Source organism: Notamacropus eugenii, chromosome 6 (genome assembly GCF_028372415.1).
Source record: "Notamacropus eugenii isolate mMacEug1 chromosome 6, mMacEug1.pri_v2, whole genome shotgun sequence".
In the NCBI taxonomy this organism is placed as follows: Eukaryota; Metazoa; Chordata; class Mammalia; order Diprotodontia; family Macropodidae; genus Notamacropus; species Notamacropus eugenii.
Genome location: NC_092877.1, coordinates 94,392,800 through 94,413,370, shown reverse-complemented (window position 1 = coordinate 94,413,370; position 20,571 = coordinate 94,392,800). Strand labels below are relative to the sequence as shown.

General features: G+C 40.4%; 2 long non-coding RNA genes across 2 annotated transcripts in view; one reads left to right on the top strand and one right to left on the bottom strand.

The window, feature by feature from the left end:
- Nucleotides 1–11,396, top strand: part of LOC140511453 (uncharacterized) — a 21,277-nt gene extending 9,881 nt beyond the window's left edge. Inside the window, exons 2-4 of the long non-coding RNA XR_011969558.1 lie at nucleotides 1,017–2,868; nucleotides 6,972–7,432; nucleotides 8,751–11,396. This is a non-coding gene — a long non-coding RNA (uncharacterized lncRNA). The remainder of the gene's footprint in view (nucleotides 1–1,016; nucleotides 2,869–6,971; nucleotides 7,433–8,750) is intronic.
- LOC140511454 (uncharacterized) overlaps nucleotides 1–20,571 on the bottom strand; it is a 20,789-nt gene extending 218 nt beyond the window's left edge. The window contains exons 1-2 of the long non-coding RNA XR_011969559.1: nucleotides 20,176–20,571; nucleotides 1,059–1,249 (exon numbers count right to left, since the gene is read on the bottom strand). This is a non-coding gene — a long non-coding RNA (uncharacterized lncRNA). The remainder of the gene's footprint in view (nucleotides 1–1,058; nucleotides 1,250–20,175) is intronic.

The following is a 20,571-nucleotide window of genomic DNA, read 5'->3' as shown; positions in this document are numbered from 1 at the left end:
CGTTGTTAAATATTTACTGTGCTTGTAACAAATAAGTAGAGTCAGGCAAAATAAATCAACACACCCTCACCACATTTCCCTTGAGCCTCCCCTCCCACTTAAAATGACTCAGACCCTGAGCTTAGGGTCAGCACCCTAGAAAAGGAAGGCTTAGCTTAGTAGTAAGATCATGAGATTTGGAATCCAAAGACCTAGACTTTAGTTCAGACTTCATTTATTAGCTAGTGTGACCTTGGGCAAGTCATTAAATATCTCTGAGCCTCTGTTACCTTATCAGTAAACTTCAGTTAATAATGCTGCTAGCACTACCAACTTAACCAAAGGTTAAGTGTTTTGTGAAGTTTAAAGAGCTATATCTTGTGACAGATAAGGCCAGGCTCTGTCCTGGGGTATGGTAAGGGTAGAATTGGGGATTTGGGTGTAGTAAGATGGATCTGATTTAAGAACACTAAAGGGGTATCTTAGTAAAAATAGCCTGGGTTCCTGTGTCCATACTCCTGGGTTCAAAGCCAGTCTTAGCTATCTGTGATACTTAGGATAAGTCAATCTCTCTGGTCCTCAGTTTCTTTATGTATGTTGTCAAGTCATTTTAGTCCCATCCAACTCTTCACGAAGCTCTTTGGAGTTTCCTTGGCAAATACACCATAGTGGTTTGCAATTTTGCTCATTTTACAGATGAGAAAACTGAGGCACACAGAGTGACTTGCTGGGGTCACACAGCTAGTAATTATCTGAGGTTGGATTTGAACTCAGGCCTTTCTGACTCCAGGACCAGCACTCTATCCACTAAGTCAACTAGTTTCATCTGTAAAATGAGGCAATTAGAGGCAATCTCATCCTTTTCACTTCATAATCCTATTATAAGAGTGGCTTCCTTGCTCCTCACAGGCTACAGCATAGCTCAGCACAACACTGCCACAGAGAGAAAGGAGACTCAGGAGCTGTGGGTTACATTAATTTTTCTCATTAATCACACATTTTCCCCATTAATCTAAGACTTCTTTTCCTACGGTCAGATTTCCTTTGGGCCCTGCCCAGTTTCCATGACTTTGGCCCACCTGACTGGCATGGAGTCCGTGTTGAGTTTTCAAGGTATGTCAGTGGTTGGGAAGTGGTTCCAGAGAAAAGGACAGTCGCTTAGACCTGGCCCAAGGACCCCAAGCTCTGCACAGCTCCAGTCACATGGTCCTCACCATCTCTGTCCAGCTGCAAGTTTTCTGCTCAATCTCAGGCTTCCTGTATTTTCTCCCTACAAAGCATATGACCCAGATATTTTATGACACACTTCCAGGATCATATGTCACTTTTCATGTCACTTGGTCTTAGTAAATCCCTTTTGTCAAGTGCTGCCCATTGGGCTAAAGGAAATATCTGCCAAGGAAATGTGACTCAAAACTTAGCACTGTCCCCTCACTTCTCCTCCCACCCCCACCCCCACAGTGTCTTTTATTTATTGAGCATTTACTTTGGGCTGTGGGCATTGGGTAAGGGAGTAGGGTAGAAGGGAGCAGGGGAGTAGAGGAGGTTGGGAGATGGGGCGAAGACACTACTGTTGGTCCTTCTTTCTGGAAGAGGACCTTGACATCAGGGAGGTGACACTATGACTTGCAAGTGAACTGGATTTAAGTGAGGGAGGGTTGTGCAAAGTCACCAGCCTCACTTTCACTTCCAAAACCAGCTGGGTTCAGTAACTAGATATTGGTCAGGACAATTGGAGATGGCCCAGGATGCCATGGGGAACGTTGGCCTTTTTGAGCTAAGGTCTTTTACAGGTCTCAGTTTGATCTGGGCAATGCCTATTAAGGCTTACTAAGAAATGAGGCCAAGAATGGCCTCTTAAAAAAAACTACACAAAGGTAGGTAAGATTCAGGTGCCTCACTGGATAGAGTGCTGGCCCTGGAGTTAGGAAGTCCTGGGTTCATATTTGGCCTCAGACACATCCTAGCTGTGTGACCTTGGCCAAGTCACTTAACCTCTGTTTTCCTCAACTGTAAAGTGGGTATAATAGCAATCTTGATGCATTGTTGTAAGGACCAAATGAAATAATATTTGTAAAGTTCTTTGCAAACCTTAAAGTCCTATCTAAATGTAAGCTTTTCTTATTTAAAAGATTATAATGCATTAGGAATACAAATTTAATGCTGAAAGAGACTCTGGAGCTCATCTATGCCAATAAACGAATTTTGCCAAGTGGAAACTGAGGTCCAGAAATAAAGTGATTTGACCTAGGTCATATATAAGAGGCAGCTTACCCAGGACAATCTGGGGTTGACACCAGTTGTGTGACCAGACATTAAAGTCAAGGCTTTAGGCAGCTCTCTAACCATATGAGTCCCAAAGAAAACACTGATTTGCATAGACGAAGTAAAATTCTAAGTCTAGTCCCATATAATATATGTTCTCCAAGACTCCATGTTCTAGTCACGTACGACTCTTTGGGACCTCATTTGGGGTTTTCTTGGCAAAGATACTGGGGTGACTTGCCATTTCCTTCTACAGCTCATTTTACAGATGAGAAAACTGAGGCAAACAGGGTTAAGTGACTTGTCCAGGGTCACACAACTAGTGAGTGTCTGAGGTCGGGTTTGAACTCAGAAAAATGTCTTTCTGACTCCAAGCCCAGCACTCTATCCACTGCTCCACCTAGCATCCCTCAGTCAGAAATGATCAGGACCAAGATTTCACCCTAGTTCCACCAGTTCTTTCTTTTTGCCTTGTAGCAATGAGATGTAATCTCAATAAGGATTACCCAAAGAAAAAATTGTAAATTATCTGTGAGGCAGAAACAGTATCCTGTGTGGGCACAGAACAGAGTGTCCAGATGAGCCCATCTGCCTTAGAGGAGGAGGGAGCACTTTGTGGAGCAGGTAACCTTTGTATGGGGTGGAGAGAGGAGAGGAATGGGTGGGAGAGCTGCATCAGATTTGGTGAACATAGACGTAGCAAGGGTATTCCAGGTGAAGGAAATAACTTGAGCCAAGACTCCAGGGCCAAAAAGCCAAGGGTGTGCAGGGAACAGTGAGTAGCCGAGTAGGGCTGGAGCAAGGGCTATGTGCCAAGGAATAGAAGGAGATAAGTCTGGCTAGATTAGTCTCTGATCCTCAGAGTTTGTTTGTTTTCATCTGTAACACAAGGATCCCATGGTCTGCTCAAAGGAGGAGATAGAGGCAAAAGCTCATTGCAAACCTTAAAATACTATAGCGCATGTCATCTATCACTATGGCTCTCTGGTTAAGGGCATCTAAGGAAAGCACTAAAGACTGGTGAAGTGTTATCACTATTATGGTTATTATGTATTCTGGAAGCAACAGAGAACCATGGAAATTTTTTAACCTTCTAATGGGACAGAGTCAGGCTCATGGTCTAGGAAGAGTAGTCAGATAGAGGGATACAGATGGATTGGCGGAAGGCAAGACTTGAGACTTAATATTCATCAGAGGGCTAGTTACTCAGTTACAAAATCCTGTCACTACCCGGTGCCTCATAGAAAGCCCATAAGGTTTTAAATACAGGATGGAAATCTTTCTCTTGGTGCATTCATATATACTTGGTGCATTCACATACACTATGTACTAGGCACTGTGCTAAGGGCTTTTACAAATACGATTATCTCATTTGATCCTTGCAACAACCCTGGGAGAGAGGTACTATTGTTATCTCATTTTACAGAATAGGAAGTTGAGGCAAACAGAAGTAAAGTGATTTGTCCAACCTCACACAGCTAGTAGATGTCTGAGACTTGATATAAACTCAGGCTTTCCTGACTCTAGGCCCAGCCCTCTATCTATCCCCTAGGGTAAACAACCTCAATTCATTCAACTGATCCTCACATGGTGAGGCCCTGAGGCTTTTCACCATCTTGATTGCTCTCTTCTGGATATTCTTCAACATATCAAGGTCTTTTTTAAACTGTGGTCTTTATTGTAGTATGGAAGGCAGATGTAGTCTGACTACCAGTTCGGAGAGACAAGTCTCCAGAGTTTCTATTTACAAGTCTTTGGTCTTTGGGGAAGTGATTTCCTCTCTCCAAGTCCCACTTTCTTCATCTATAAAATGACAGTACTTATTCTTATACTAGCAGGGGCCATCTCCAGTTATCCTAATGTGTATCTGACCACTGAACCCAAATGGCTCCAGAGGAGAAAGTGAGGCTGGTGACCTTGCATAGCACTGCTTCACTTAAATCCAATTCACTTGCAAGTCAGGGCAACAACTTCCTGTTTTTCTGAAAGACAAACAACTACTTATACTACCAGATGCACAGGGGTTATTGTAAGCAGAATGCTTTGTAAAAGGAGAAGCATCCTCATTATTAACAATCATCCTTCCCATTTTTTGATTTTGGGCCTTGGCACTTTTATTTTTTTGTTGATTCTCTATACTGTTATGACCTGCTTGCTGCTGTCTCTGTACCCTGTGCAGAAGAATGACTATAGAAAACAAACCCCTCATTTAGGCTGCCTGGAGCACACACACCCCCCCCCCCTCAAGACATAGCCTCATTATGTCACCCCCTCCAGTGAAGCAAATGAGAGGATGGAGGTAGAAAAGGGAGACCAGGAGAAGAGCAAGAAGTAAGTATGTCTATGTTTATAGGACTCAAGGAGGCAGAAGGCCCTAGGATGGCTAGTAGGGAATACCAATTGTATATTCCATTCAGATATGGTGAGTACACCAGAATGTAGCTAACCCATCCCTAACCACAGACATCCACAGCAACTGCCCAGTCGGGCCACTATCACCATACAGGTAAGCAGGAGCCCTTGCTCCATTTAGGTCCCCAGTGAAAAGTCCCTATTTACTTATATTTTCAAGAGGCCCATATTTCTCAGGATATATTAGGACAACATTCTTGCCTGTATCCTTGTTCATAGGTTTCCTGGGAAGAACACTCATAGCAATCCCTGCCTCCAATCCAATCTCAACATAAAAACTACTTAATGGTAAGGTTTTACCAACAACCAGCATATTTGGGGTTAGTGCTGGTTTTAGAGTCAGAGGAGGTCTGCTACTTAATGTCTGTGTGACCTTGGGCACATCATTTCTCCAAATCCTAGTGTCCCTATCTATACAACGAGAACATTGAACTAAATCACAGCTCTTAATCTGGGGTCTTTGAACTTGTTTTTAAAAATAGTTTGATTAACACAGGTTGATACGATTTGTTTCCTTTGTAATTCCGTATACTTTTAAAAATTTATTATTCTGAAGAGAGGTCCATAGGCTTCACCAGACTTCCAAAGGCTGTCCATGACACAAATAAGGTTAAGAAACCCTGGGCTAGATTATTCCTAATTTCTAAACTGCAGCTCTACATCTTATGAGTCTATGAAAGGAGTCCCTGTACTCCAAGGATTTGAAGGACAAATTGTGTTTCTATTAAAGATTTGCCTCAGGTTGGGTTTTCCTCCTATCAGTGATGGTACTGGCTTTGTTCAGTGCTGCATGTGTAACTTCTCTAAGTGTCCCTCAGTGTTTACTAGGCAGTTTGGTGGTTGTACCCATTGGATGGAGGTAGTGCCTTCTCTAAATTGCTGCATTGGATAAGCCTACCTTATGCTTCATCTTCTGCAGTCATGAATTCTTTGTTATGACAGCATCTTGGCCACTCTGACTCTGGGACCGAACAACATGGTCTCTTCCTATCTTTGCAGTCTTCTTACACATCACTTCCCTTCCTGTACTCCAGGGTCCAGCCATACTAACCTGCTTCCTATTCCTCATATACGACTATTTTCTTTGTATTTCCAGAACACAGCTTGGTGCTTGGCACATAGTAAGTACTAATAAATACATTTTGATTGATTCATTGGATAGAAAAGTGGCTTATTTTCCAAAAGAGTTAAATGCATTCTCTTCCTCATCAGTTTTTCCTGGAGAACTTTACCGGGATCTCTTGTTTGTCTCTATTGTTTCTTCTCTGGCGTAATTATCGGTATATGTGCTGTGTCCCATACAGACAAGGACATTGTTCATTAATACAGCCCCAGTACCCACCATGATACTTTGCTCATACTGACAAACTGAAATTAGTTGGAAACAGGAGAGTTAAGGAAGGGAATAAATATATAGCACCTACTATGTAATAGCATTGTGCTAAGTGCTTTACAAATAACATCTTGTTCGATCCTCATAATCACCCTATGAGGTAGGTATTGTTATCATTCCCATTTTACAGTTGAGGAAGCTGACACAAACAGAAGCTTGACCAGGGGCACACAGCTAGCAAGTGTCTGAGGCAGAATTTAAATCCAAGTCATTCTGAATCCAGGCTTTTCCTACCCTAACGGCCACCTTGCAGCCCAAGTCAGACCGGTTTTGGATTCCGACTTTGCCCATCTTTGCCTTTCTGGTCTCAACCTTGAAAAAAATCCCATCCTATAAAATGAAGAGGTTAGACTACCTTTGAAGTAATTTCTAGCTCCAAGGATATGAAACCTTGTGATCTCTTTAACTAGTCCCTTCTGTCTCTGTGACTTTCCATATTTCTGGGTTGGTCATAAAGAAGTAATATTGGGAACAGGGCTAGAGATGCTACCTGAAGTTTCACAAGGTCTTGCTGGGAGGAGAGTGTCCTGTGTACAAACATTAACTACTATGGCAATCAAGACAGACCAAAAAGAAGGGAGCAAAAGCAGAGAGGAAAACTCCACAAGATGGCCCATTTGGTAAACAAAAGGCTTCGTTGTATGCTTAATTTTTTTATTTCCTTCTTTCTATGTACATTCAGGAGCATAAATCTCTACTTTAGAATTGTGACCAGCTTTCTTAAGCATGAACATAGTTTAACTATGGATCTACAAAGATCTACAAACCCCAAACCATAGAGGAAGGTTCAAGTTCTGAACTCTGCCCCAGTTTTTGGCAGTTCTCTTGACCCTTACAGAAGATCAGAGTTCATAGTCTAAACAACTTGGGGCAATATGTGAACTTGATGGGCATTTCATAATCTGTTTTCTAAATATCACAGAACTCAAGAAACAGAAGCAAGGCCTCAAACAAGCAAAATCGCTTGAGCTGGACTTCCAGGGGCCAGAGAGAAAACTTCCCTAGAGTGAAGGATCAAAGAAAGAAAACAAATTCACTTCTGCCCATAGTCTAAAAACTGGGATAGGCTGAGCTGGCAACTTTTAAGTTTCAGGAGAAGAAATTTGACTCCTGGGGATGGCTGCCAAAAGAAGGCCCCTGGGGTTAGAGGCCCAGTGTTAAAACAACATGGGACTGTGGTTGAGCAATGGAGGGCCATGCCAAGAAGCCCCAGTGATCCGGAATGAGAGAGGGCACCTGTCTAACCACTGCAGCGTGACTTGGAAGGTGTGCACCTTCCACAAGAAGAAAAAAGGCTACACCACAAGGGAGAAAACTGACATTTGTTCCTCTCTGTCTTTAATCCTTAAGCATCTTCTTAACAGACTGAGCAAGTCTCCACAGGTAGATTTTTCAGAATCTCTACATATTTTATTTTGTTTTTAGCATTCAATTTCTTTTCAATTGACAGGCTTAAAAAAAAAAATTAATCTGTCCTTCCGTCTACCTATTCTCCCCACCCCAAGATTGTGCAATTAAAAAAAATCAGAAACAAAAATAAAATCCTTAATATATAGCTGCAGAGACCAGCAAAACAAATGTCCATATTAGCCAGTTCCAAAAAATGAATGTCTCTTTCTCCATTTTAAGTTCATTACTTAAATGTCATGTGGTGGAGGCCATGGTGCATATCCATTCTTTTGGACTCATGTTACATGGTTGCATTAATGAGATTTCCAAAATCTTTCAAAATTATTTTTCTCCAGAACATTATCATCATTAAATACATTGATCTCCTAGTTCTGCTCACTACACTTGGCATCACTTCACGGAAGTTTTCTAAGTTTCCTCTGAAATTTTTTCATTATTTCTTACAGCAAAATAATATTCCATGAATTTATAAGCCACAGTTTACATTTAGCAATTCCCCAGTGAGAAGACATCCCTTTTAGTTTATACTGCTCAAGGACCACCTTCCTGGGTCTCCTATGAGATTTCTTTATCTCTAAAGTGATGAATTTGAACTGACTGTATTACGGTCTCCCAAACTTTTTGTTGCGAGGGCCACTTTTTAATGTAAAAAAAAAAATTAATGCAATAGTATCTATATCATTAGTACCTATTGATTAAGAAAAATGTATGATGATAAAAACTACTATAGATTCAATGATATTTTTAAATTAATTTATTTTTATTATTCATAACAGTGAATCTATTTGGAAAAAATAATTATATTTAATTAGGGGATTATTTGGAAAATAATAATAAGTATATGTAATCAGGGAGTGTTGTCAGTGAAAGGAACAAGAATGTATGCCTCACTCCTTTGGAAGTGTCCCAGTCCAGAAGATCAGAAGGTTCTTTTTGCACATTTCCATCACATATATTTATGGGAATTTAAAAACAGTTTTGATCTATATAATGTTTGCCTACTTGTAGATTCATATAAAATTTGGGGATCTCTATAATAATTCCCAGGAGTCTATAGACCATATATTGGAAAATTGCTCTAAACAGGACCTAAGTATCATTTTTTTTGACCTGCCCAGTGTCTTAAAATTATATTTATTTCATCAGTTATGAAAGAAAAAAACTGCTTTAACCTGAAGTTAAATTCTGCATTCTATTTTGTAATTTTTATTTGTTTATTTGCTGGTGCCAATGATGATATGACCCATTCCACGTTTCATTATTTTTGGTTTATTTTCTCATTATTTTACAGGACCAGGATGGCTGCAAACATTTTACAAAAACATGCACTCAACTTGTAATCTTCTACATTCTGACAGAAGTCAGAAATAGAGTCAATTTTCAAGTCAGAATTTTGTGACTCTATTTGTGTGAAAAGTGTTTTTTCACTTAGATCTGAAAAAACACTTCACACAACTAAAGTCAGATATAAGTCAGTGGAAAAACATCAGTTGCTCATGGGTAGCCTGAGCTAATATAATAAAAGCAACAATCCTACCTAAAATAATTTGCCTATTCAGGACCACACCAATCAAACTACCAGATAATTATTTTCTAGAGCTAAAAAAAAATAATATAAAAATGCATCTGGAAAAACAAAAGGTCCAGAATATCAAGGGAACCAATGAAAACTAATGCTAGAGAAGGTGGCCTAGACCTACCAGATCTCAAATTGGTATATAAATATATACTTGGTATATAATGGTATACAAATACAAATAAAGTAGCAATCATCAAAATCACTTGGTACTGGCTAAGAAATAGAGAGGTAGACCAGTGGAATAGGTTAGGGACTCAAGACACAGTAGTCAATGATTATAGCAATCTACAGTTTGATAAACCCAAGGACCCCAACTTCTGTGATAAGAACTCACTGTCTGACAAAAATTGCTAGGAAAACTGGATAACAGTGTGATGGAAACTGGGCATGGACCAATGCCTGACACCGTACACAAGAATAAAGACCAAATGGATACATGATCTAGGTATAAAGACTGATACTATAAACAAATTAGGGGAGCAAGGAATAGTGCATTTGTCAGATTTGTGGAGAATGGAGAAATTTTTGACTAAGCAAGAGATAGAGAACATTATGAAGTACAAAATGGAAAATTTTGATTACATTAAATTGAAAACTTTTGCACAAACAAACTCAATGCAACCAAGATTAGGAAGGAAGCAGAAAACTGATAAAGAAATTTTGCAACTAGTGTCTGTGATAAAGGCCTCATTTCTAAAATATATAGAGAAGTGAGTCAAATGTACAAGAATACAAGTCATTCCCCAATTGATAAATAGTCAAAGTAAATGAACAAGCAGTTTTCAGAGGAAGAAATTAAAGCTATCTGTGGTCATATGAAAAAATGCTCTCAGTCACTCTTGATTAGAGAGATGCAAATCAAAACAACTCTGAGGTACCACATCACACCTATCAGATTGGTTAACATGACAAAACAGGAAGATGATAAATGCCGGAGAAGATGTGGGAGAGTTGGAACACTAATTCATTGTTGGTGGAGATGTGAGCTGATCCAGTCATTCTGGATAGTAATTTGGAACTATGCCCAAAGGGCTACACAAATGTGCATACCCTTTAACCCAGCAATATCACTTCTAGGATTGTATCCCCAAGAGATCATAAAAATGGGAAAGGGTCCCACATGTACAAAAATATTTATAGCAGCACTCTTTGTGGTGGCCAAGAACTGGAAACCGAGGGGATGCCCATCAACTGGGGAATGGCTGAACAAATTGTGGTATATTAATGTAATGGAATACTATTGTGCCATAAGAAATGATGAACAGGAAAATTTCAGAGAGACCTGGAAGGACCTATATGAACTGATGCTGAGTGAAAGGAGCAGAACCAGGAGAACTTTGTACGCTGCAACAACTACAATGTGAGAGGAATTTTTCTAGTAGACTTAGCCCTTCACAACAATGCAAGTACCTGTAAAATTCCCAATGCACTTTTGAGGAAAATGCCTTCCATATCCAGAGAAAGAACTATGGAATTGGATCACAGCATGAAGCAGACCATTTTCTCTTATGTTATGTTTTGTTTTGTTTTCATGGTTTCTCCCATTCATTTTGGTTCTTCCATGCAACATGACTAAGGTGAAAATGTATTTAATAAGACTGTATGTGTAGAACTTATGTAAGATTGCACGCTTTCTTGGGGAAGGAGGGGACAGGGAGGGTGGAAAGTGGGGGAGGGAGAGGGAATAAATCTAAGCTATATGGAAGTGACTGTAGAAAACTGAAAACAAATTAATTAATTAAAAAGAAGCAATTTGTGGCTCTTACTTATAAGTCTGAGTCTGAAAGAACATGACTCGGTGTGATACTATGACTACCCTTTCATGTATTTTTGTTTTGTTCTGTTTTTAAACCTTCTTCTGCCAAGGGAGATGTTCCCTGACGTATTTTTGTTGATGAAAGAATTAGATGACTAGTGTCATTTGGCAGTAACTTTTCTTCATAATCCCATTTCCCAAAACCTCATCTGATTTGAAGAGCTGAAAGGTAAAGGTGACCTTTTGGCTGCTTTTCATGGTTAGTGATGGCTGAGGAATTCATCACTGAGTGACCAGTCTACTGATAATGAGCCTCTCCATATTCAGCTAGACTGGTCTTCAGAAATCAAACTTGCTTGATTTCTTAGGATGGAATTTGAAGTCTTTCCAGCATGGAGGAATGTGAAAGATCCTGCCCTTTCTTGGCAACACCTTCAAGAACCCAAGGTCACTTTCACACCACAGCAGAGTCCTAGCATGGAGGATGAGCAGGAGTAGAAGGGTTGTGATCTGTATCCTTAGTGAGGTTATAGATTTATTTGAAAAGAGATGCAGTTTTCCTGTTTTTAATTGACTTTGCGTCTGACCTCCTTGCAATTCTAGTTTCCTGATTGGGGGGGGGGGGGGGGGGGGACATCACCAAAGACATTAAAGAACAATCTATCAATTAAATAATTAATGAGTATTTATTGACAGATGCCATATTAGGTTCTGGGAATACAAAGTCAAAAATAAAATATTCTATGCCATCAAGGACCTTAAATATTATTAGAGGAAATAACATATGCACATGTAAGTATATGTGTATACGTATATGCATGTATAAATACAAAATTATCACAAAGTAATTTTTTGGTGGAGGAATAACTGTTGGCTAGGGGAATCTGGATGAGACTCATGTAGGAGATGGAGCTTGAGCTAAGCTTTGAAGGAATCTAAGGACTGAAAGAAATAGAAGTAGAAAGTGCATTCCAGGTACAGGGCTCAGCCCATGCAAAGATGCAGCCATGATATGGACTGCGTAGGATAGCAGGAAGGTCATCTCTGTTAGACAGCGGAGGGTCAGTCAGTCACTCAATAAGCATTGATTATGCATGTACTACATGCCCGTCATTGAGCTAAGCAATAAAAACTGTCTTTGTCTTCAAGGAGCTCACATTATAATGTGTGAGATGACATGTAAAATCTATATGCACACAAGAGATACACAGAGTAAATAGAAGGTAATCTTGGAGAGAAAGGTGTTAGCAGGTGGGCACCTAGGTGGTGCAGTGGATAGAGAGCTGGGATTGAAATCAAGAAGACATCTTCCAGAGTTCAAATCTAGTCTCAGATACTTACTAGCTGTGGGATCCTGAGCAAGTCACTTTAATCCTGTTTGCCTCAGTTTCCTCATCTGTGAAATGAGCTGAAGAAGGAAATGGTGAACTACTCCAGCCTCTTTGCCAAGAAAACCCCCAATGGGGTGATGAAGAGTTGGACATAACTGAAAATGACTGAACAATAAGAAGTAATAGTTGAAGTGAGAGATGATAAGAACATAGAAGCTAGGGTGGTGTGAGTGGAGAGAGGGGGTCAGATATGAGAGACATTACAGCATTGCCCAACTGAAAAATCTGAGGAGTTTAGGATGTCACTTGTAGGCGACTGCTAGCCTTGCTAATAAATGATCAAGCCCAGAATTTTGTACCTCAGCTTCTTTTCATCACTGATTTTTATTGTGATGGCATAGATAACAAGATTTTGCTCCAGATTGAATAGGTGGGATGTTAGAGTGAGGAGATGAGGAAGAAACAGGAAAGTTGCGGGGTGGGGGAGGGACATTGAGAGGGCTGCAGTATATAAAAAGAGCTAGCGTATAGGTTTTTATCAAAGGGAGATATAACTCTCCTCTGGTAAACTTATAGGAAGATCTGAATGATAGTCACACAGGATGCACAGGCATGGATGTATCTGTATCAGTGGAGGATCTCACATCCACATGTGAGTTCATACATCCATTTGAGCATTTGTATATCCTTGCTGACTTAAGTACTAAATTCTGTTGCTTTTGTGTTCTTGAAGGACAACTACTGTCAGCACACTATAAATTCAGTGCCCTGAGGAAAAGCCCGGACCACTCCACCCTAGTTGTGGCTTTGAATAGCTGACATTTAACATATGTTGTTTTATCTGATCATCACAGTGAAAACAGCAGTTTGAGTATTATTATTTGCCAGACAATGAAGCAGACTCAGAGAGTTTAGTTGACTTGCCCATGATGCGAGTTATAGTAATTTCGTAATTGCCAAATCTCTTGGTCTTTTCTCAGTCTTAATCCTTCTCAATTGATCTAAAGCATTTGACATCATTAACAACTCTTATTCTCTTTGAGTTTCTGTGACTCTCTCCTGGTTTTCCTCCTCCCCATCTGACTGTTCCTTTTCACTCCTTTCTCAGCTCATCAGGATGGCTGGTAATTTTGCATAGCCCTGTCTCACTTAAATCCAATTCATTTGCAAGTCATGACATCACCCTCCTGATGTCATAGTCCTCTGCTAAAACAAAGAACAACCATTGGCTCATTATTCATATCACATCCATATGAGTCCCCAACTGTGAACATTCCCTCAAGTTCTGATCTAAGCTGCCTAATCTTCTACGCTTATGTCTAATTTAAGTCTCTCCCTACTCCAGTCCATATTCCACTTAGCTGCCAAATTGATCTTCAAAAAGTAAACACCTGATTATGGAACCCCTTTATTCAATTAAGCTCCCAACTATTTCCCATAAAATCTTGTGTTTTGCCTTTAAAAGTCCTTCATCACCTGCCTGACCCTTTCCTATTTTTCCTGTCTTCTTATATTTTATTCCCTTCCAAATATATGACACTGGCCTCCTTGCTCTTTCTCACCCAAGAAACTCCATCTCCTAACTCTGTATTTTCACTGGCATTTTTTACCCCAGGTCTGGAATTCACTCTTTCCTCATCTCTATCTCCTCGCTTTCCTGCCTTCCTTCAGCTCCCACCTAAAAATCTGCCTTCCTTGAGAAGCCTTTCACAATCCTACTCAATGCTAGTGCTTTCCTTCTATTGATTATCTCCAATTTATCACACACACACATACACACACACACACACGACACATGTATATGTAATATATATATATATCTGTATCTTGTTTCTACATAATTATTCACATGTTGTTTCCCCCACTACACTGTGATCTCCTTATGAACCAGAACTGGATTGTTTTGTTTTCTTTCTGAGGGAAAGGTTGGCCTTTTTTTTTTTTTTTTACATAGTAGACATCTAATAACACTGGGCCTAGAATCAGGAAAACTCCTCTTCCTAAATTCAAATTTGACTCAAATACTTGCTAGCTGTGTAACCCTGAGCAAGTCATTTAATCTTATTTACCTCAGTTTCCTCATCTGTAAAATGAGCTGGAGAAGGAAATGGCAAAAACCACTTTGATATCTTTGCCAAGAAAACCCCAAATGGGGACACAAAGAGTTGGAGATGACTGAAAAATTACTGAATTCAACTGTTAACTTGAATTATTGATTTTAACTATCTCTATTGAAATGACTCATATATCTACATATCCAGCCACACTCTCTCCCCTGAACTTCAGTCCCACATCATCAGTTCACTATTGGACATTTCAAACTGGATGTCCCATAGACTTCTTAAATTCAACATGTCTAAAATTGAATTTATTATCTTTTCCCCAAAACCTCCCTTTTTCAACTTCCCTACTTCTGTCAAAGGCACTGCCATCCTACCAGATGCTCAGGTTTGTACCTTTGATATTATCATCAGCTGTCCCACACTCCACACATCCAATTAGTTGCCAAATTCTGCTATTTTTACTTTCGTAGCATCTCTTTTATCTGACCCTTTCCCTTTACTCCCACAGCTAACCCCCTTATCACTTCCCACCTAGATTATTACAACAGCTTCCTATTGGTCTCCCATTCTCAAGTCTCTCATCACTCCAATCCATCTTACACCCTGTTGCCCAAGTCACTTTCCTTAAATAAGGATCTGACTTCCCTACTCAATGAATTCTAGGGGATTCCTATTACCTCTAGCATAAAATATAAAGTCCTCATATAAAGCTTTTACAGTCCTACACAACCCAACCTAACTTATCTTTCCATCCATTCCTCCCTCTCCCACCCTCTGAGATCCGGCCAAATTGGGCATCTCTGTACTCCTTGCACGTATTCATCTCCTGGCTCCTTGTCTTTGCACTGGCCATTTTACCCACCATGAATGCATTCCCGTCTTACCTCTACCTCAGTCATCTGCATGAAACTTTTCCTGATCCTCCAGACTCCTAGAGCCCTTCATCCCAAATTACTTTGTACTTAATGACTGCCTATATTTGTATCTGTTAGCTTTACGTTTATTCTGAGTATTTATTTTTTATGTTCTTGTTGTATCCCCATTAGACTGTAAGTTTGTTGCAAGTAGGAATTGTTTCATTCTTGGTACTCGTATTCTCAGGACTAATACAGTGCCTGGCACACATAAATACGTGTTGGCTGATTAATTGACAGATGATCATATAGCTAGTAAGTGACAGAGCTGAATGACTAGATCGTCCAACTCCAAATTCAGTGTCCTTTCTACCTCACCCAGAGTGATAACTCTTAATTTTTTTTTTTAACCATGGACCCCTTTGGCAGTCAGGTGAAGTCTGTGGACACCTCACAATAATATTTTTAAATACATAAAATAAAATCTGTAAGATTATAAAGGAAACTAATATGCTAAATAAAGTTATCAAAATATTTTTTAAAAAACCAAGTTTCAGACCTGAGACAAAGAACACCTGCCCTAAGGGGAGGATGGAAACTCACTCTCCTTTCTATAGAAAGCAATAAATCACTGTTGAGAATATAGGTTGTCTTGGTACTAATTGGTTCCAGGTTCAGAGAGCCTGTAGAAGTAGCTCATATTTGGGAGTTGTTGGGTTTTTTTTTTTTGTAATTTCTGCACTCTAGGCACTCCTTCCATTGACCCAGATCCCAGCCTACCCTCACTTTCTCATCCTGTACAATTCTTTCCTGTGTTTTTCATGAATGCCCCATAAAGAATGAATATCATTCTCAAGAGATTTTCTTGTGAAGGTCCAAGTATATCTGTTTATCTGGTGGCTCTCATTTTTTCTACATAATGATAATAGCTCATGTTTATATAGATCTTTATGGTTTGAAAAGAGCTTAATACATATTATGTCATTTGATCTTCATTTTGACTCATTTTATCTCATATTCTATCATTAGCTTCATTACCAGCCAGTTCCTTTCCTAGCCATATGTACACTTGATATTTTTCTTAATTTCCACATATAGGTTAATTCTTGTTAATAACCACTGATCCCTTCCCCTGTCTCCTAGCTCCTATTTCATGACAACAGATTTAGAGCCTTGGAGCAGGACTGCTGGTTCCCCAGGTCCTAGTAAATACACCTTTTATTTCTACTCTACACTCAGGGTTCAAGTCAATTCTAAACTGTTGAAATGAAAGCAAGCCATCTAAGGTCTGAGGTGACCATACTTCTGGAATCATTTATCACAAAGGAGAGAGAGCACGAGAGAGAGAGAGAGAGAGAGAGAGAGAGAGAGAGAGAGAGAGAGAGAGAGAGAGAGAGAGAGAGAGAGAAGGAAAGGAGGGAAGGGAAGGGAAGAAAGAGAAAGAAGAGGGAGAAAGATAAAGAGGGAAGGGGAGAGACAGAGAGAGAGATGGAGAAAGACAGAGAGAGACAGAGAAATTCAGAAGAAAGATCCCAAAGTGCTATTAGGCAGTTGGTTTATTTTCTGTTTTCTGTTCCCACGCACTTCTTCCTCTCTACTAATAAGGGAGAGCTGTCAGTGGTTAATCTAACAATCCAGATGTTGCACATTTGGAGTTATGTTCCAACATTCATTTCTGCTCATTAACCACAGGCAAGCTATTAAACTTCCTTTTACTTCTATTTTTCCTCTTTCGAATGTATGTGACACAGTTGCAATCTTTGAGGACTCTTGGGTGGTGTCAAGTCAGTGCTATCCTTTTGGACTGAGGGGAGAAGTCTATTTTCCTTCATCAGGATATATTGAATTAAGGACATTGGATGTGATTTGAATTACTAAAAGAGTAATAAGGGCAGCTAGGAAGCACAGTGGATAGAGCACCAGATCTGAATTCAAATCCAGTTTCAGATCCTAGCTGTGTGACCCTGGGCAAGCCATTTCAGCCCTGTTTGCCTTGGTTCCCTATCTGTTAAATGGGGACGCATTGGAGAAGGAACTAGAAAACCACTCTTTACCAAGAAAACCCCATGAACAACGTCCTTGGGGTTGTGAAGAGTCAGACACAACTAAAAGACTGAACAATAAAAGAGCTGTGTTACTAAATGGGACCTGGCCATGAGCAGGTCACTTTCATCATTCTATGCCTCCATTTCCTCATCTGGTAGCATCTGGTGACACAGCAGATAGGAGAATAGGGCCTGGAGTCAGGAAGACCTAAGTGCTAATACAGCCTCAGACAATAGCTGTGTGACCTTAGACGAGTTGCTAAACCTCTGTTTCCTCAGCTGTAAAATAGATTGTCATATGCATACCCTTTGACCCAGCAATATCTCTTCTAGGACTGTATCCCAAAGAGATCATAAAAATGGGAAATGATCCCACATATACAAAAATATTTATAGCAGCTCTCTTTGTAGTGGCCAAAAGCTGAAAATCAAGGAAATGCCCATCAATTGCTATAAGAAATGATGAACAGGAAGACTTCAAAGAAGCCTGGAAAGACTTATATGAACTAATGCTGAGTGAAATGAGCAGAACCAGGAGAACTTTGTACACAGCAACAACCACAGACTTAGACCTTCACAGTAATGCAAGGACCTAAAAAATTCCCAATGGATTCTTGAGGCAAAATGTCTTCCACATCCAGAGAAAGAACTATGGGCAGACGCAGAGCCCAGCCCAGCCCAGACCTGATGCGGCCAAGGCACCAAGAGAAACAGACCCGAGCAGGCTTCAGGGACGGGATCTCCAGCGGCAGCACAAGTCCCTCCGCCCACAGGTGACAGGGGTCGGTGAGAGAGTCTCTTTGGCGGGTCTAGAGGGAAGTGGGGTGCCCCCATGATTCGGGCCCCCCCGGGAGCTAGAAGCTGAGAGGCGGCTGCAGACAGGGGCTCCCCAAGCTGGCGGGAGCCTGGATCCATTGTGGAAGGTCTGTGCATAAACCCCCTGAGGGAACTGAGCCTGAGAGGTGGCCCTGCCCAGACCTGACCACTTGAACTTAATCTCACACTGAATAGCAGCCCTGCCCCCGCCAAAAGCCCTAAGGCGGGAAGCAGCATTTGAATCTCAGTCCCCAAACGATGGCTGGGAGGATCAGGAGGCAAGGTGGGTGTGAGGAGAATATTCAGAGGTCAAGCCACTGGCTGGGAAAATGCCCAGAAAAGGGAAAAGAAATAAGACTATTGAAGGCTACTTTCTTGGAGAATAGGCATTTCCTCCCTTCCTTTCTGATGAGGAAGAACAATGCTTACCATCAGGCAAAGACACAGAAATCAAGGCTTCTGTGTCCCAGCCCACCCAATGGGCTCAGGCCATGGAAGAGCTCAAAAAGAATTTTGAAAATCAAGTTAGAGAGGTGGAGGAAAAACTGGGAAGAGAAATGAGAGAGATGAAAGAAAAGCATGCAAAGCAGATCAGCTCCCTGCTAAAGGAGACCCAAAAAAATGTTGAAGAAATTAACACCTTGAAATATAGGCTAACTCAATTGGCAAAAGAGGTTCAAAAAGCCAATGAGGAGAAGAATGCTTTCAAAAGCAGAATTAGCCAAATGGAAAAGGAGATTCAAAAGCTCACTGAGAAAGAACTATGGAACTGGATCCCAAAATGAAGCAGACCATATTCTCTTGTGTTATGTTTTGTTTTGTTTTCATGTTTTCTCCCATTCATTTTAATTCTTCTATGAAGCATGACTAAAGTGAAAATGTATTTAATAAGAATGTACGTATTGAATGTACTATATAAGATTGCACACTGTCTCAGGAAGTGAGTGGGAAGGGAGAAGGGAAGGAGTGGGAAGGAGGGGGAAAAAATCTAAGATATGGAAGTGATTGTAGAAAACTAGAAACAAATAAGTCAATTAACAAACAAAAAAAAAGACTTCAGAGAGGTCTGGAAGGACTTACATGAATTGATGCTGAGTGAAAGGAGCAGAACCAGGAGAACTTTGTATACAGTAATAACCACAGTGTGTGAGGAATTTTTCTGGTAGACTTAGCCTTTCACAGCAATGCAAGGACCTAAAATATTCCCAATGGACTCGAGGCAAAACGCCTTCCACATCCAGAGAAAGAGCTATGGAATTGGATCGCAGAATGAAGAAGAATATTTTCTCCTGCATTATGTTTTGGTTTGGTTTGGTTTTTCCCATTCATCTTAATTCGTCTATGCAACATGACTAAATGTGAAAATGTGTTTAATAAGAATGTATGTGTAGAACCCACATAAGACTGCATGCTGTCTCAGGGACAGAGGCAACAGGGAGGGGGAGAAAATCTAAGACTTATGGAAGTGATTGTAGAAAACCGAAAACAAATAAATTAATAAAAATAAAGAAAGAAAGAATTCAACCACACAAACCTTCTTTCAGTCAAAGTAGCAAGGTTTATTTGTGGCCCGTAGAAGTGGGAGAGATCCGTAGTGAATCTATAAATTTAATGGGGGTAACATTAGTCCTTATATACAAGAAAAGTGAGAAGATCTGGATGTGATCAAGGAGTGGTAAATAGACTGGAGAAGTCCAGGTTCAGACAACGAAAGGAGTTAAGTGATTGGAGAGCCACAGTGAAAGGGTAGTTAAGATTACTAAGTATCTAGGTAGACTGTGAGGGACCAGATGCCTCAGGAGAAACACAGGTGTGGGAAAGTTCAGAGGCTTTTAGGGGTCCAGGTCCCAAACACATGGTCTTTTCCTTTTAGGGTTCCAGGTCTCACAACCCCATCATCTATTCTTGCTTCTACCTCTTCATTTCCTTAAGGGTCAGCTGAGGGACCTTCCTTCTGTCACAAGGCCTTCCCTCATCCCCTCAAGCTGTTAGCACCATCTCCACCCCATCGCACTCCCATATTGCTTTTGTGTATACTTCGTATTAATACATCTGCATACATATCATATCCCTTCAGCAGAATGCCAGCACCTTCAGGGTAAAGTCAGTTTCATTTTTGCCTGTACATTCCTGGCACCTAGCACAAAGTAGGACATATGATAGGCACTTAATAAAAACTGGTTGAATTGAACTGAATTATTGTAAGCAAAGTATTTTGTAAACCTTGAGTTACTACAGAAACATGAATTGCTGTTATTATCATCATACTCACCATTATTAATGGGGAAAGTACTCACTTTCTTCCCTCTCAAATCATTCTTTCTCAGAGTCAATATCTACAGAACACATTTAACTCTTCAAGCAAAGAGGGGCTGAACAGAGGAGTCCAGAGTACCTGAATCAGGAAGGTGATGCCCCCAATTTGACTTTGATGCAGCATGGATAGATAGGAAACAATGCAATCAATGTTTTCCAGGTTCACCCCCCAAGAGGCATACAGCCCATAACTTTATGTACCTTGGAGGAAGCTATAGAAACCAAAGCCAAAACCCAGAGCAAGGTCAACAAAGGAGTAGACATCTAAGGACAAAATGAACTTCCAGGTGCCTGCCATTCCCAGAAGGCTGAGTCTCTTGGTTTTTATCTGAGAAAAAAAAAACAAGAGAAC